This window comes from Copadichromis virginalis, linkage group LG12 (assembly GCF_057382275.1).
Source record: "Copadichromis virginalis isolate Kocher_CV1m ecotype Utaka linkage group LG12, C_Virginalis_male_GT1.1, whole genome shotgun sequence".
NCBI lineage: Eukaryota > Metazoa > Chordata > Actinopteri > Cichliformes > Cichlidae > Copadichromis > Copadichromis virginalis.
Genome location: NC_140629.1, coordinates 871,467 through 887,001, shown reverse-complemented (window position 1 = coordinate 887,001; position 15,535 = coordinate 871,467). Strand labels below are relative to the sequence as shown.

The window sequence follows — 15,535 nt, the reverse complement described above, 5'->3', positions numbered from 1 at the left end:
CTATGAGCACACTGTCGCGCTGAGCTAAAGGATCCTGTCTGTCCCGCAATATACGCTGAATTCTGAGGACTCTCCTTATCAATCTTGCACCTTCCGCAATGGGTTGCTCGCGTAAACGGACAGGATATGACTGCGACAGACTTCCCAAATCCACCTTCGCTTTTATAGCCGTGGTCTCTCATCTTGATTACACGAAGTAATTTACAATTACTACTCTGAAATATGAATTACATCTGTAATAATCACATACATGTAATAGAATGTTAATAGTACATTTCCCTTTTTTAGGGAATGACCTGTATGTATCTGTGTGAAATCAATAAAAGGATCAAGTGCTGCATTATCTTTAGTTACATTGATGTTATTTATTTATGGTGAAACAGTGGTGGAATATCGCTGTTGCTTTCGTATGAATGACGCGGACATACCTGCGTGGCCGCGATCTAATCCTGTTTACATAAAGTAAACCTGCTCCCCAGCAGGTTTACGCTTACGGCTCTGTTGCTATGACAGCAAGTCCCGGATGGGCTTCGGGGAACCGAACGATCCAGGATCACGCGAAATCGTCAACAATCTCATCCAGCTAACTCACTTAGCGCGGTACGAAGAACAGGCCCCTGAGTGCTCATGCATGGTTTTAGACAAAGTTTTCAGGCCCTGCAGAGCTCGGGTTACTGAGCCACCTGGGGCAGTATTATTGGGGATATACGTGCAGCACATATCTCCAAACATCGAGCACACACCTCCCCTCTCTGCCAATAACATGTCAAGCGCCATCCTATTTTGAACTCCCATCAGAGAACTTGGACCCAATTGTTCTGCGAACCCCATCATGGCGTCCCTGGTTAGGTTAGAAAGTCTCAGCAGATTGTAATGAACATAGTTAATGCGGTCAACATTCTTATTAGGTGTTACCCAAAGGAATATACTCTCAAATCCTGCAGCTATCGGATTCACCAGCTTATATTCGTCTGGAACTCCCCTAGGCGAGTTCAGGCGAGGATCATAAGCATGTGTACCTTGGGTCCCTCTTTTGACCAAAACATGTCTCAGACGTCTGGCGGCTAGAGTACGTGTGTTGCGTTGTGGAATAGCCTTTACCTGATTCCCAATCAGCATGAGTGGAGCTCCTAATCGCACCATCGCACATGTCCCTACGCTTCCTATAGGAACATGAACCAACAGAGTATTTTCCCCACAATAATAATAGAGCCCACTTCCTGCCCAGGTTCCAATTACCGTGCTAGGGCCGCTTACATTGTTGGTGGTTCGTCCCTGAAGTGTGACGGCACACCAAGTTGGATCGATCTCTCCCACCTTGTACTTTTCATTATCAGTAGAGAACTTAAAACATGCATAGTTATCTTGTTTTGGCATAAATGGTCCCACTGTTGTCTGACACTTTCCATCTACTACTGGCTCCTGTACATTTAATGACGTCACACAAATCTAACATGAATGAGCTGGTAGACCCTTTAACATAGTTCAACTCTATGCCATTATTTCTGCTGAGACATTCATCACCTTTACCTGACCCCTCGCGCTTTTGTCTTTCTAGCGATCCTGTTTTAGGACCTACAGTCTCAGGAACTGCTGGGCTGGACTGGCCTCCGTGTTCAGACAAGGGGTCCGGAGTGCCTTGCAAAATACAGACAAAAGACAACAGAGCCATGGTTACTATTATCGCATATAATACACATGTAGTTGTAAGGAACATTTTAATACGTTTCTTCCCATTACGTGTCTCTGATTCGGTTGTTTGCATCATGTTATATAAACTTTGTATTCTAGACTTGTTATATAGATTTTAGATTCTGGACTGAAACCCCCCTCTTTGTGGAGCCTTTAACTTATCACTGCCCCTTTCTGATGGCGTGACGACCTTCTCCGCTGCTGCTCTTCTTTCTTCAGCCTTCCAGGTGGACTACTGAATGGCCTGTTGCACAGGTGAGAGGGTTTATTCTGCCTCTGTTTGTTGACACCTGTGTTGGTTGAAGCCTCTTCCTCAACCAAGCTCTCATGTGCTGGTGCACACTGCGACCAGTGATACCAGGTGTCGCCCTTCCCTTTCAGTTGGACTGCTGTAGTTGTCCTGGCAACGACCTCGTATGGACCAGTCCAGCGTGGCTCCTTCCACTTGCGTTTGAGCACCTTCAGCCACACCACCTTTGCCTCCGGGGTCGCCCTGTCCACAGCGTGTAATCCAGATGTGACCTGTTTGCGAAACTGGAGATTCTTGCCACCCCTGTGGTCGCTGTGTTACTGGAATGTTCTCCTGTAAAGGATAGAAAACAAAAAGCCTCTCTCTGGTACACCTCACTAATCTACTGTGTTCATCTAATGTTCCCTTAATTATTCAAAGTTGGTTCAAGATATCATGTTCTGGGCTCTATCCTTTATATGAACTTTACTTAATCTAAATGCTCTTTATGTGTGTAAAGAGTTTATCTTCTAACCAGGATTCAGTTCATTTTAATCCTTCAACTTAAACATGAAAATAACAATGTCTGCCTCAGTTTTACCATATCTAAATCATCAAACACCCCAAAAGTCCTAAAATGATCCTAAACCCATTTCAACTTAAACCTTAAATCCCCCCTTTATTTTGACACATTTCATGTGTCAAAATAATGTACAAAACTAAAAATGCTCAGTTTTCCCCACTCATGATCCAATCTATGTCATGAAAATGAACTTAAAACAGAACAGTCATCAGTCATGTGCTTAGCCTTAGTCCAGTCTTTACCTCAGTGTCCAGTTGGTCCAACCTTAGTTCAGTTCGTCCGTCCAGTCACCGTCCATTCATACGTATTCACACCAGGTATTTCCTCTTTCTTGCCGAGACAACAAGAAACTGTTCCTCTTTCACAGTTGCGAGTAAACATAACTAACCTCTCACCTATAAATGATTCTCTCTAACTAAGTGTGTGTGTGTATATGTCGTCCTCAAATGCTCTCTCATCTCACCCGTTGCACTTCTGACCTTCCACCAGACCAGAGGCTCATCAAATAGCCTCGTCTAACCTGCTCCTCAGAATAACTTAGACTCTGCTTTCATTAATGCAAACTTTCTGCAACTTAGTCTTTCTGAAAGACACACACTGTTTAAACCTCTGAATGCAATATCAATGCTGCAGATTATATTATTAATGCAATGGTGACGATGACGACGATTGGTACACCAGAGGTCGCAATACATTGTGTCCTCGCTCTGACCCTCTCTTGTGGTCCATCCGGCCTCGGGCCTCCAGGATCCTCACCCCCTGTGGTCGCCGAGATCTTCTGCAAAGGAAACAAAACACCTTTTCCTGCATCTCCCTAACTTATCATAGTTGGGACTCTTTAATCAAAAGCCTTATCCTAATTATGTTCTTGACTTATAGACTTGTATTTATATATATTCTTCAACGTTACTCATCATTTTACCACTCTCTTAAAACGCTGACACTAACTTCATTTTAAAACCTCACATTTCCTATGTTATAACCTGTTTTTGATATAGCCTTTTTATTTCATTTTGCTCCTTTTAATGTAACAATACCTTATAATTCTAGTTTATCAGACTTAATCAAAACCTATGCTTTCCTTCCTTTGGTCCTTCTTTAAATCAGAACATTTTGTCTTCTGAAAGTTTTATTTCTGCTTCTGCCAACATGTTTAGTTAACGAGCTCGACTGGACAGAAACAATCACAACTGCTGAACCTGCACTGTGCTCATGGTTAAAATTCCACAACATTTTGTCTTCTGAATATTGTATTTTTGCTTCAAAACTGCTTCTAGCACAACAAGAGTCAGCGGAGGCTGGAATGACAACAACAACAACAATCTTGTGCTTAACATAAAACATTTACCATTTAACATAAAACAAAAAATAACACAAGTAACAAAAATAACACAAGTAACTTAAAAAAGCTTCAGTCCACATTTCAGTTTGTTGAGCTCGCTGTTGCTCCAGAGGAGGCCCTCAGCTGGCCGGGCTGGAGCCGAGGCCCCGGGGATGCTGCTACGTGTCTGAGGGCAAGTGCTCTTTCAGCCTGCACGTCTGCCCATTTGCGGTCCTCACTTCTCTCCGAGTCCATCGGTGAGGAGTGTTGCATCTGGTCCAGCAGCATACTCACAGTATATATGGGCTGCTGCTGCTGCAGAGGTGTGCTGGCCTCTGAGCGCTCTGTCTGTGTGTAGATGGAGCAGAGCTGGAACAGCTTCTCTCTGGTTTCCTGAGGGGGGGGATGCTCCATGTCATCCAGGACTAGCTGGATCAGGTGAGGTGTGCTGATGCAGGGGGCATCCAGACATGCAGAGAGAAGCTGCTGCCACCTCAGCTTGATGCGGTCGATGAAAATCCTGTCCTTCATTCTGGCTTTCTTCTGCAACCTTGTCTCAAAATGATATTCAAATTTGTTGTTGTTGCAGAGGAAGACTTCTGAAATCCATGCAGAAATATAGAAACACCTGTGACCGTTGGGCTCTTTGCTGAGCAGCTTCAGTTCCACAAAGAGCTTCTCCAGGAAGAGGTGAATGAAAGACGAAGAGTTAAGCATCTTTAGCAGGGGCAGCCAAAAGCGCAGGAAGGTTTGTGGGACTCTGGGCTCAGTGGGACTGGCACTGTCAGATGTTGCACAGCCTAATGCTTCCAGCTGCTCCATGGTAGGAACAAGAAAACCGTCTTCCAGCAGCACATCAATCAACAGCTCCCTGGACCCCAGTGCAAACTGCTTGATCTCACCCAGCAACGAACTCATGTCTGCTAAGGGGGCCTGCCACAAGCTCTTCCCCTTGTCTTCAGGAGACCCATCATCAAAAGCTTGGTACTGGTCCTTCTGAAAAGAGATCAGCAGCTCCCGAGCGTTTCTGCAGGCATCCACTTCTTTCTGCCTGGCAACGAGCTGCTCATCGGGGCCTCCTCCCAGCTGTCTGGACCAAAACTCCTGCTGGAGCCACTCCAGGGCCACCTTACATCCCTTTCGGCACCATTTCAAAGAAGGAAGAGTCCCACGCATGATTTCGTGCCTCAGATCCACCACCCACTCGGGGATGTTCAAGTTTCCAGCCAGTTGCCTCAGCGGCTGGGCCTTTCTCCCCTGCTGGCGATCCGTGATAAGATTAACAAATCTTACCAGGGCCGTCCCGTACATCAGGGTCAAGTCATCTCCGGTAAGCTGTCCGGACCGGTCCCGCACCTGGCAGCGCACGAGGTCTGCTGTGCAGTCCACGGCCACGGGAAAACTATCAGCGCACCTGGCCCTCCAAGCCGATATCCTCTCTAACGCAAACCTCTGCAGAGAGGAGTCCATCGAGTAAAGGTAGTCCCGAACCTGATCCCACTCCGCTTTGTTAAGCCAGGCTACCACATGGCGTGTTTTCTCAGAGCCCTTTTTATTCATTGTGCGCGCTCCGGACCTCACGCTCAATCTCTCACTCACCGGGAAAAGCCGCTCGCCTCACGCAGAGACCACTCGCAGATTTATATGACAGAGGACCGCGTTCAGAGCTTCGAGTTTTACAGTTGCTTGTCGCACAGCAACCAGGAAATGACGCTAACGTTTTCTTCGGCTTCGTTTGTGGCTGACGTTCACCCTGCGGGCACGCTGACGCCACCTGCTGGATTGGAGGATGGAGCGATGGTTCTACAGAGCGCTTATTTACATGATGCTGGTCATAAACGAGCTTTCTTTGGCTATGGTCAATGGCGTGTCCAGCGGGGTGGCCTGGGGGGGCACAGGCCACCCCCCCAACCAGACTGGCCACCCCAGGTGCCACCCCAAAGGCAAAACAATAAAATTCAATCAAATATCAAATGTCCGATTATGTTTTCACGGTGACGCTCAGATATCCGAGTGTAAGTGAATGCAGCATCGGCTTCTGCGCTATGTGCATCACGTTAGCAAAGGTAGGAGAGCCAAGCACGAAAGACGTCACTGCAGGAAACAATTTTTCGGTGAAAGAAAATGAGGACAGAATAAATGTCCCGGTAAGTAATATTAAGTTTGTTGAGTTTAGTAAACTTCGGCGAAATTAGAATACCAAGGAAAAAATAACACTTAAAGAATTATTGCAGCCGTGGAATATTTCAGACAGTATGCTACAGAGGGGAGCTAACATAAGAGTTATGAGTTATAAGATGTAATCTAAGTCGTAACATTGCTGTATGGAGCTGCAGATTTGGTTGCAGGTTAACATAGCTGGACTGGCCATCGGGCTTATTTGACTTATTTTTTATTTTTTTTGTAACGGCATGAACAATGAGAGGTGGTGGATTGGCCAGATGCAGGTCGATGTGTAGAAATAACTCCGTTGTTTGGTGGTGGCTATGGCGGGGCTTCCACAGAGGCAGCAGGTGGATGAGGGAAGGGGAGGCAGGAGGAGAGCCCCGAGGCAGCCGCCAGTCCGAGTGTCAGGTGAACTGAACTTCAGGTAAGAAGTTATGACCTGCAGTCTATCTGGGTCAGATATGAACTAAGTTTAGGTGGAGTTTATTTTCGTTGTGCTGACTTTTTACTGTCAGTTGCAATAACTCATACTGCGTTCTAGCCAGCTTGGAGTTTTTATACAGCTGTTCGGTTGCTATGATGTTACTGATAGTGAACTTTATTTTATTCATAAGGTTAGTTAGTAGAGTTGCCAACGGCTCCTTAAAAAAATGGAATGGTCCCTCAATCAGAGAAAATATTACACGTTTCGTATTGAGCTGAGAAGAGACGCAGTTTGTCCCGAACTTCAGCTAGAATGGAAAAAGACACAAAGCTGGATTTATTCTGTCTTTACGCTGCACAGCTGCCTCTTCTCTCATCCTCCCTCTCCTGTTGCTACTTCAATCATGAAACTGATCGATGATCAGCTGATCGGCTTTTCTCTCTTGTTTGTTTATCGCCCACTTTGCGCCAGAAAGACGAAACCAGCAGATGTCGCGCTAAACAACAGCAGCACGTTTAAGCTTGATCGGCTGTTGTTAGAATTTATTTAATATTAATTTCTAGTATCAGCTGATGTTTGCTGGAGCCACAGCTGTAAAGCTGCTGGTCATGATGTCGGTTTGGATATCTGGTGAGAGGGAAACGTGAAGACCACCCACCAGGATCCTTTTTTATGTAGCTGACAGCTGGTAACTGTGCAGGGGCGGGTCTAGCAAAGTTTTGCCAGGGGGCCAGGTAGGGCATTAACAGGGAAAGGGGGCACAAAGAAATACTTTTCTTTCCTATTCTCATTTAAAATATCTAGCTTTTATTAAATAATTATCTAAATCTTACAACCAAAGTTTTTATCTGACGTAAAATGTATAGAAATCATACATATACCAAAAAGACTGTACATCACTGTCACAACAGGGTTTGTTTTCATTCAAAGGCTTTATGGCTTTAATACCTGGTGGGTCGGTCTGTAGTCAAAATGCCCGATTTTCTGTCCCAGTCCAGCCCTGCAGGTTATACTGGCAGTGTCACCATGCCAGCTGAATGTATTTCATCATCAGCCAGTGTTGTTCTTTATCAATATTACCAAAGTTTACCATAAGGCAGCATAGAAAGTATTTACTTGCTTTCAGGTTTTATTCAAATATTAGTCTTTTCAGTTGTTTCTCCACTTTTTTCCTGTTTCAAAATCAAACACCAGTTTGTGAGAAGATTATCTTCTTTTTTTAACAGGCAGAGAAAGTTTTGCATTGGAATGGCTAATTTGTCAATTGTTTGCTACAAATGTTCGTATTTTAATATTCAAAAATGTTTTTGCCCAAAACATATGTGCAGTATATGTCAGTAAAAATACTATGCAAATATTGCTGTCCTTGAATGCTGAGTAAACACTGACAAAGCACTGATTGTATCTCTTGTACTTTATCAACGCAGTATCTAAAAACTTTGCACCGTAGTGGTTAAAATCTCATTCTAATAAGAGTTAAAAGTGCATTTGGTTATTAGGTTTATAGGATTATTGAATTATGGTTAAGGGTTGGTAGAATTTTTTTTAAAAAACATTATCTGCCAATTAAATCTGCCACCCTTCTCCAAATCTGTGCCCCTACCTGGCCCCCCCAACAAAAATTTTCTAGACACGCCACTGTACCTGTGTAGTTGGTGCACTGTCCCACAACATCACTCATGCTCAAGATTTACACAGGGCCAGATACCTACATTCAAGCTACCTTCTCGTAACAGCACAGTGATACAGAATTTTAGGATTTGTTTTAATAATGCACAAAAGTATTACAACTTAACTCTTAAAAATGTTAATCAAGAAACTGGGTTTTATGACGTGCAGCATGTCATAGCACGTAAAGCACGTGCAGTGCTTTAATTTGCTTCTCTTGCTATCTATGCATTTTTTCTCAGTAGCCGATTTCTGATACCTTCACAGGTGTTGAATAAACAAATGTTTGACCCTCACACAGAGCGGCTGTGCACGTCAAATAATGAGAAGTGCCACAACTTCCAATGTGTTAATAATGGACTGGATTTATATAGCGCTTTTCAAGGCACCCAAAGCGCTTTACAATGCCACTATTCAGTCACTGGTGAAGGCAACTACGGTTGTAGCCACAGCTGCCCTGGGGCAGACTGACAGAAGCGAGGCTGCCATATCGCGCCATCACCAGTAGGCGGTAGGGTAAAGTGTCTTGCCCAAGGACACAACGACCAGGACAGAGAGCCCAGGGATCGAACCGGCAACCTTCCGGTTACAGATGTGCTTCCCAACTCCCTGAGCCACAGTTGCCCTCAACTTCACTTGCAGCACAGGTGGTGGACTTTAAAGAAGGGTAACAAGATTGAATACACGGTTGTGCAACAATGCTGATGAAGTGAAGAAGCTTCTCGGATGAGAGGTGAAACGTCTTCAAGCAACTTAAAGAAGTCCAGACGCTTTTCTTTACAAGCTCCTTTGACTACGATGACCTGAATGACTGAGAACCTTCACAGACAACAATGCTGATTCTGTAGTTTATTGTATGACACCGTTATGTTTCCTTTACATGAACTGTGGGCAGTAGTAGCACTGATGTTGGTCGCTATGGTATTTGTAACTGTGGGTGTTCCTGTAGGGCTACGCGTGAGAATTCACAAATGTGCTGTTGCAACTTCCTCAAAAGCTGCAGTTGCTGCAGCCTCTGAGAAATGCTCACAGATTGATAGGTATGTTATGGAGCCTCGCAAGGCACATTGAAGAAAAAAAATTTGAACATGTATTTTGCGAGATGAAGATAGTGCTCAGTGGAAGGGGAAACACTCGTGGCTAGGTGTACTTTGATCTGGTGGTCTTTGTTGCATTCATTAACAACCAGCTGCAGTACTCTGTACAGCTTTACAGGTATTGATGGAAGCATGATAAATGCAAAGAAAAAAACTCTCAAGATCTTGCGAAACATTTGTGGGATCTTGCAAAAGTAAGTTTTGACAGAATTTGTTCTGTTTAGTGTGGTGCACAATAGCAATTTTCTAAGATCACACTTTAGCAATAAATTGACTTTGTGAAGTCCTTTATCATTCTTATTGTCATGGGCATATCCTATTATCTTTTTTCTATACATTAGATTTTATTTGTTGTCCCGTATACCAATTTGTCATTCTTTGTGAAATGCAGATGCATAAAACAGTTCTATGCAAAACATGCATGCTACTTTCATGCTGCACATTCTACAACAAACACTTATTTTGTGTGCATTTGTCTCTTTCAAACAGGTGCCGGTCCTCACCTCTGCAGTGCTGCCGTCTCCTGTAGCGCTGCATGGTTCTAAGCTAAGTTTCCTTTCCTTTTTCTGTTCTCTTAGATTTGTCCTCAGGTTGGAAGTGTCTGTGTTGTGCAGCTGGTCTGGTCTGTCGCTATAACGCGGCCTCGCTGTTTCGCACATTTTTTTTGTGCAAGTTTGCATGCTTTTTTTTTTTTTGCGCACAGCGCTTTGTGTTCTGCGTCCTGATTGGCTTCAGACTATTGTTGATCTCCTCCGTGCCGTCTCTCCTGTGCAGTACAGAATCGCTGATTCATTGATTCATTAATGATTCATTGATGTTGAATTATCTCTCAGCTGCTCTGTTCTCATGTGCTGGACCTGAAAACACGGTTTGATCTTTGGTTTCTGTAATACTGGACTTATTTGTCTACGAAGGTTTGAGCTTTGAGAGCTTAAACAGGAGAGAAACGTGTGAAAATGTTCATGTCGGTCTGAGTGTATAAAGTGTGTAGTGACGGGTTTTACAGCCTTAAAACATTGATAATAACTGTGAAAAATAAAGTTGGCTACTTCAGATTTCACCAATCGCAGGTTATTTTTAGAACGTAACTCCCGCGATAAACGAGGGAGCGCTGTTTACAGATACTGAGAAGTATAAAATCTGAATCCTTTCTCTCGTTTGCTCTGAGGCGCGGGGGGGAAATATCGACAAGTCGATCAACATCATCTACAGATACATTCGACATCTCGAAAAATGTAAATTGCCACTTGATTCGTCCATTTGGTTGAAAAACCCGACCGTGAACAAGGAGCGAATATCACACCGGAAACTAAGCGCTATGCGCCGGAAGTAGCATATGCTAAGGCGCACACAGGTCTAAGTTATAGGTCTAAGTTCCCCATAATGCACTGGGTGTTTCTTCTTCACTCAACATGTGTTAGTAGACCTCTCTGCATTCAGCCCGTCTGCCCCTCATCTATCGATGGATGTTTGTTAGAGGCTTTGGTTCCCACTGTCGCTCACAGACGGTCACCTAATGTTTCCCTGTGTAACTGCAGGGTCTTTGCCTTATAACATAGAAGTAGCTTGAGGTAACTGTTGTTATGATTTGATGCTGTGTGTGTGTAATAAAGCTCCCTTACTGACAGTGGGTCACCACAGCTTGTAGCTCCATGTATTTGATGTGGCACGTTTGCCCTCGCTGACACAACCCTAAAGGGATTTGTGTGTATGAATAAAGTTTATTGTTCATACAGTTCATTGCCGTATGTCTATGAAAGGCTGAATGAGGGTTGTAGCTCCCTCAGCAGCTGTGGAGCGATGGCTCGTGGTCACCTGATTCAGCCCTGGAGATGTGGTTGGTTAGACACGCTGCTTTAGTTGGACACTACAAACCACACTCACCTGTTTACACAAACACATACACACCTTTTGTGTTACAACCACCTTGTTACACTCAAACACCAGATGATGCATCTGAGCCAACTAAGGATTCACTGAGACTGAAGAAGCTCGAGATCGTAAGAATTTGAGGCTCAGCTGATACAGTATCATAGGACAATCCAACCATTGTATGTCAAGAGACTATAGGCAGTAAAAGCTCCATCTGGAGGAGGAACGACGTGGTTCAGAGCGTTGCCTCCTGCAGCTGGTGACATGTTCAGATTTCAGCTCTGTCGGTTAGAAAGTCTGTTTTTGTTTTTCATCTGTGTGTTGCTCTTTCATCCTTTTGTTCTTCCTCTTTCTTGCATCAAGCTGGCTGACTTCACCACTGATGAGGTAACCATGAGCAGTAAGCCTCGTGTCGCTCACAGTTACATTTAACATAGTGCGATAAACACAGTCATTATAAGGTACATCCTCTAAAGGTTCACATAACAGACAAACAGGATAATAAAAATAATCTGGTTCTCTGCAGCGTCCTCAGATGAACAACACACAACATTATTAGACGTCTCAGTATTTGTTACACTGAACACAAATATAAACACAACACTTTTGTTTCCATGAGCTGAACCGGATCCTGACTGGTTTTGCGACATGTGTGTCATTGTGCTACACATGTACGGCATATTTCAGAGTGGCCTTTTATTGTGGGCAGTCTCAGACACACCTGTGCAATATTCATGCTGTCTAATCAGCACCTTGACATGCCACACCTCACAGGTGTGGCATGTTAGACTACTTTTAATTAACTGCTTCAGCCCACTTACAATGAAAATGTAACAAAAAATCTTGTTCCTGACCTGTGCAGTATGTTAACACTATTGGAAGTAAAAATAACTCTAATTTTGAAAACACAACTTTCTTTCTTTCTTTTTTTTTTAATAAAGCTCTGACTTGTATTATGAGTCTGTGGTCTGGGAGAGAGTCTGTAACTCTGTCTGCAAAATACAGGATATAATGACCAATGTTGGGCAATTAATTATATAGTTACTTCTTCAAAAAAGTAACCGAGTTATGCAAACAAAGTTTTTTGCAGCTGTTTACCTAAAAATGTAGCCAAGGCGTTTTTTAATTAAACATTTCAAACTATTTACAGAACAATCAGCTGTTCTGCATCAAATCCGATGCCACACAAATTATTTGTGCCACTCCAAAAAATAATTTGTGTCCACTATGAGATGAAGGAGAACAACAGCCTGATACCTGCAGGACAACAGCAGATGTATCACTGCTGTAACACCTGTAACATTCAGCAGTCGCCTCATTGTTCTGACACACACAACAAAACTGCTGACTACACTACACACTCACTACATAAGATTTGCGCTAAACGTCGCAAATCTCTCACATCTCCAAGCACCGCCGTCACTCCTAAAACTTCCTCCCGTTTCTAACCCTTGCCATATAATTTTTGATTGGTCCACATGGTACATTTTTCCACCAATAGGAAAGGGTGGTGGGGTGTTGTTTTTGCTCACAGGCTTTCGAGCGTTTTCCTTATAAAACGGCGTTTTCACCGTTTCTTCCCGCAGTAAATATAAACAACGACAGTATTCAGGAAGAAAACCAAACATTGCAGATATTTTTATCATAACTCTGGTTGTACGCGGCCGATCAACACAATTTAAAAACTGGTATAAAGTCCACACTTTTCCCGTCAGTTGTTCCGTCGGTCCTGCTCACATCTCCAATGGTTGTACACGTTGTCATTAACGTGGCTTCACTCCACATCAGCCGCTTTGCTAAAACACCGGTGTCGGCGCATAAGGACGCGTCAGAGCCTGACAGCGACGTTGATTAGCTGCGTATATACGAATGTGAATCGCGTGATTGGCTGGACTACGGGATAAGGTGGCCTCGTTCTAATCCTATACGGGAGCAGCCAGTCACTGACTAACACTGCAAAACAGGATTGTTAAAGTTTTCATTTTAATTTCAATTCAGGTGAATTTTTTTTTTTTTTTTTTTTTTTTGTGCGCGCAACGCAGATTTTCTGTGCAGAGACCGTGCCAGCAGTGCGCAATTGTGTACGCGCGCAGCTTAGAGGGAACATTGCTTGCGAGTGTCGGGTCTTTTGTGTTTGTAGAAAATGTTTCATATCTCTGAGTTCAGCTCATGGAAAACAGGAGCAAAAGCAAAAGTGTTGCGTTTATATTTTTGTTCAGTGTAAATGATAAAACATCAGGTTTGACCCAGAATACAGTTTGGTCCACATGGTGGCGCTGTGAAAAGTGCGCGCTGTACTGGTGGCACCAGTGTCCCCAGCCCACAGACCAGTGCTGCCACTAATCGAGTTTCATTAGCAGCATCTAAATGCTGTTTAAAGGTGGACTTCATCTGTCACACAGGAGCAGTTTGGCTTCGCTTTGCTTAAATAATGACCTGGTGTATTTCTGTATACACACCTGCTAAGGATCAGGTGACTTTTATAATAAAAGGTTAATACGTGAAACCTTAAAAATAAAAAGAGCTGTTTTTAGCAGTATTTAGGCTGCAGTCTGTGTATTATGTCCATGATATTCTACATTACAGTAAAAACAGTAATTATATAAAGAACAGATGGATCAGGATCCTGTCTGTGTCTTTACTATGATCTCAGCTGATAATGAGGCTTGAAAGAGACATGTTTGAACTTTTGCATTGATCAGACAAATAAGCCTGCATGTTTGCATGAGCTTTACCTTTAACTGTAAAACATGAAGCCTTTATTATTAAAAAAACAAAACCCTTTTGGTGTCATACAGGTAAGAAAGCAGCGAAGCGTTTTTCTCTCTAACAGACCTTTCATCTGTTTTCTCTGCCGTTGCTCTGATGGGACCTGCAGGGTGTTTTTGGTGACGTGGAGGTTTGCACAGTTGCTGCCTGTGGTGTGTGTAGAAATGTTCATGTTCTAGTCCCACTGTGAAGCACATAGACGTGTCCTGACTTCCTGTCTGTCCCACACTCTGTTGTCTCTGTTTGTTGCTGCCAACAGTACAAGTCATCTTTGCAGATTTTACTGAATTAACAAAAACATTTTTACTGAAAGACTTATTCAGTAAACACGTTTGTTACACTGAGACTGAAAAAGAGATCCCTGTTTACGCTCATAGAAAACGAGCCTCTGTTTTACTTTATTGAAATCATTTCTAATCACAGACAGGATCAGCAGCGTGCAGCTGCAGTGAGGTGTTAGTAGAGGAGCTGTGTTTGTGAGCTGTAGTCTGGATCAGGTCTCTGTGGGAGACTCGGGTTACAGTACTTCTGAATATCACACAGCACATTTCTTCAGAATCGGTTGCTGTTTGCTAACATTTGACCTTTGCCCTTTTAGGCTGCCCTTCTGGCGCCCGTCGATGAGGACTTGGGATCTGACAAGAAGCAAACTGGGGGAAGCAGCAGAGTACCAGACTTCCCTCCTCCAGCAGGCCGGGAGATCTTGTTGCGCACCTGTGTGCCGCGACCAGCAGCGTACTCCAAGGCGCTGCCTCAGCGGCTCTTCTGTGTCCTGATGAGGGAGGAGTTTAGGTTGGCCGGAGCCTTTTCCACAGACACGTCCTTCTTTTAAGTCCTGTGAACAATTCACACCTGGGATAAAGATAAGTGAAGGACACAGGATGGAGACTTTCACATAAAACAATAAAGCTGAATTGAACTAAAGTGAATAATTTGAAAATGACTCAGTGTTTTATCAGCGACACGTTACCGCAGCCTTTTAAGATCACTGAACCTGTTACTTCAAAAAACAACATGTAATGTTGAAGGGGACAAAGAGTTAGTTCATGTTTGACACTGATGTTAATCAAAACTTCCAAGATCCAGGTTGAATAAAACAGCATTAGGTGTGTGATTTCACTCTGCTCCACACACCTGCGTGCTCCAATCAGAGACACCAGAGGAACAGGTGATGAATGTGATGGGGAAGCATACGCAGGTGTGACATACAGAGCCGTGGGAATTACAGGACATTATTACTGTTGATATATTCTCAGCGATCAGCTGTTAGTGAAGAGCATGAAAACCTTACTGCACGTCGGTCAGCTCAACTTAGCTCGCTAGATAATTTACTTGTCAGCTTGAAAACATTTAACTTTAACAAAATGTTCACCAACACGGGTCAGTGTAGGTCACTGAGTCATCCTGCACACTAGCCCTGCCCCGCCCACCTGTGTTTATACACCTCTGCAGCCCCTCCTCCTTCAGCCGGGACATTTGTTCTAGCCTTCATTCATAAACTCGGCTTTCTAACATGCAGCTAAAGTTCAGTCTGCATGCTCGACCCACATACTCCTGGTAGCTGAAGTGAAATACTGCTGTGCGTAAGGGTCGGGCGGGTGACCACGTCACCTGGTCATGGGGTAAATGCTGCGGCCGGGTTCAACTCTGACCTGAGGCCCTTTATTTCTCCCTCCCTGCTTTGCTGTCTGGTCTTCATTGTGCTATTAAATAC

At 43.8% G+C, this 15,535-nt stretch overlaps 1 long non-coding RNA gene and 1 pseudogene across 1 annotated transcript; one reads left to right on the top strand and one right to left on the bottom strand.

Annotated features, from left to right (window-relative positions):
* Nucleotides 1-3,828: 3,828 nt before the first annotated feature.
* On the bottom strand, nt 3,829-5,568 carry LOC146696193 (ribosomal biogenesis protein LAS1L-like; annotated as a pseudogene).
* Nucleotides 5,569-11,188: 5,620 nt separating this feature from the next.
* On the top strand, nt 11,189-14,745 carry LOC146696192 (uncharacterized). Its single transcript, XR_014923183.1, has 2 exons — nt 11,189-11,439; nt 14,420-14,745. It is a non-coding gene; the product is annotated as an uncharacterized LOC146696192 (long non-coding RNA).
* The last annotated feature ends 790 nt before the right edge of the window (nt 14,746-15,535 follow it).